Source organism: Styela clava, chromosome 2 (assembly GCF_964204865.1).
Source record: "Styela clava chromosome 2, kaStyClav1.hap1.2, whole genome shotgun sequence".
Lineage (NCBI taxonomy): Eukaryota > Metazoa > Chordata > Ascidiacea > Stolidobranchia > Styelidae > Styela > Styela clava.
Genome location: NC_135251.1, coordinates 9,546,088 through 9,548,916, shown reverse-complemented (window position 1 = coordinate 9,548,916; position 2,829 = coordinate 9,546,088). Strand labels below are relative to the sequence as shown.

General features: G+C 36.1%; 1 non-coding gene across 1 annotated transcript; it reads right to left on the bottom strand.

Annotated features, from left to right (window-relative positions):
• Positions 1-2,487: 2,487 nt before the first annotated feature.
• Positions 2,488-2,560, bottom strand: Trnaa-agc (transfer RNA alanine (anticodon AGC)). The gene has a single exon. It is a non-coding gene; the product is annotated as a tRNA-Ala (tRNA).
• Between the last annotated feature and the right edge of the window lie 269 nt (positions 2,561-2,829).

Below are 2,829 nucleotides of genomic sequence, written 5' to 3'. Positions count from 1 at the left end.
ATGATGTAACAATACATAAATTAATACTTAAGATTACCAGAGAAATTAGACTTTTTGTACCATAATTTTATTTCAACAACAGGAACGCAAATGCAATAAAATGTCCAACAACCGGAACGCCGTTCCGCTGCGTTCCGGCTACAGCTCACCACTACTTGAATGTGAATTACCACTCAACAGCATCATCATTCAATGCTATTACAATCAAAATTACTTAATTTATCAATCAATAATTTTAGTAATTTATAATAGATTTGTCACCCAGCTTGAAAAGTCTCGGTCCAGCAGTGTGCCATGGCCCATTGGCTTAGAATCATTGATCTAAAATCTAAATGCTTGTGAAGTGCTAATGAAGCATTGAAGAAGGGTGATTATCAACATATAAAGCATTTGCATTTAAAAGCGCCCGTCTTCGGTACCTTCAACAGTTGTTATGAGTACATAGCTGTACTCTAGCTATTCTCGTATTGCATTACACATGTGAACATAAATAGGTTGTTGTAATACATTCTTCGAATAAAAACAATACGTAAACTCCCGAGAGAGTTGTATCTAAAATACACTGAAAGTAAATGCAAGATGACTTAATACAAGACGAATTTTTCTTAGCTATTGAACTTTCCTTATCTATATCATTGTGTAACGAATTGCGCTCATGTTTATTAACGCCAAAATTATGTTATACTAATATCTCCGAGCAGTTTCAGGGACTGGTTGTAGAGGTTTTTACATGACTTCGGCGCATATTTTTTTTTTTGCATATTATTCATATAAACAGCTAATCTTTTTCGACAGACTTTACCATGCCACCGAACATTTACGTACAAAGGCACTATACTTCAGCACGTAGCCGCAACCTAATTTACCATCGGTTGGTCTGAGGAGATTTTGCTCAAACAAGTTAACAAGAGATTTTGCTTAAACAAGTTAACAAGCGTTGGCCCTCCCCCGGCATAGTGTACGACTATGACGTAACGCAGTGAACTCTGACTGTTTGTACGGTTCATATGCAAGTCATAAACGATAGCATAAGTTTAATGGGTCTCATTGGGAATTTACTACGAGTCAGCAACTAACATTAGATGTTATGTCGAACATATCGATTACAAAATGAAATCAATTATACTTTGTAACTTAATTCGAGTGATTTTGTTGGAAAGGTCACAGGGTCATGTAATATAAATGTATTAGCTTGTCCTGTAAGAATATTATCTGTGATTTTCCTGGACTTTTCACTCATGTCTCGGTTTGTTCAACTCCTTCGTCCTTACAAAGCATGAGATAAGGAAAAACCTAAATTTCAAATTAAATTCTTTGTTTCTGGCAGAAATAATTATTCATAAGTATACATTTAATGTAGTATGTGTATATAATTTAGGGGCAATTTATTTTTACACTTGAATATTGCTCGATCATCTCAATAGTACATTTCAACGTATTCATTCCACCTACGTATTTTCAAGTACACCTAATCCACTTTACTGCTATTGTATATGCCGCTTTCAAATTTAATATGACGCGTTGTGGAATGACAAATGACTATATCAAAGAAAACGTCATTCTGCGTAAGAGCAATTTCTTGATTTACCCTTCATTTTATATATATATATAATTTAATGGAGAATTGTTAGCTGTATGCGGCCCAAGCTGGGCAAAGGGGCTTTCGGCCGTCTATTGTTCATTGTTTTGTGAGTTCAAAGACATGGCGAGAGGTATTCGTTAGTTACTCAAGACCCAGCCTTGACTATATAACTATTAATTCCGCCAGAATACGAAAATTAATGTCGCAGCCTGACATAGCCCAAAATTGCGCAGGCAATCAATCAAAAACACAATAATTTCCAAACTTATAATTCTCCCCGAGCTTCAGTAGTATATATAAACTCTTCTATCAGTTTTATATCACCTCCGTGCCAAACCATGCTTTAGGCAAAATTTTATTAACCTTATTATGAGTCGGTTTCTCTTTTCCTTCGTTAACTCTAGAATGTGTTTTACGTAAGCCACAGGATTGCCTCCTAAATCTTCCTTTATAAATTTTCTCTTTAAAAAGCGAGATAAAATTCACGAGCTAAGCAGGCAGTCATCACATCGGCAAACAAATGTTTTACTTTTTGAATGTTGGCTAGATTTCTATAACTGATTTATGGTATTTTGGCACTGTCGAGTTAAGAAAGAGCATAATACAATTAGACATTGTGGTAAACCCAGTCGCAAAATGGGGCGACAAAGTAAGTCGAAAAACTTCGAACTGGAGTATTATCAATATTATCTTAGTAATGGGTATATTTTTTCGGTGAGCGTCTATGATTATCTCAACAAAACAAAACTTTTCCGTATGGTATTTATTCGCATATATATGTGTTAGGACTCCCATTATATACGACACATTTCCAGCACGAAATGCATTAGAATACAATTTGCACCGGAGAGAAGCACTTGTCAACACGAATGGACAAAATGGTGTCGCGTGTGAAAAGTTGCGAATGGAGATGCCGGGCATCGATCCCGGTACCTCGCGCATGCTAAGCGCGCGCTCTACCATATGAGCTACATCCCCGACGCGGCCCGTAAGAGAGAGAGAGCTAACATTTCTCACGGGCCCGATTGTGTTTGTGATAAGTATGTTTGTTTGTCATGTCTCATTTAATTGAAAGATATTTACTCACTTAATGTAAATAAGATAATATCATTTATTTCGAGCTTAAATTTTGTAAAATGCCACGAAACGAGCAGGACAAAAATAAATGCAGAATTCAATCAGAAAGTTTCGCATATCGCGGTTTGCAATGACGAATTTTCTATTTGAATAGATTACGAAACGCTGCT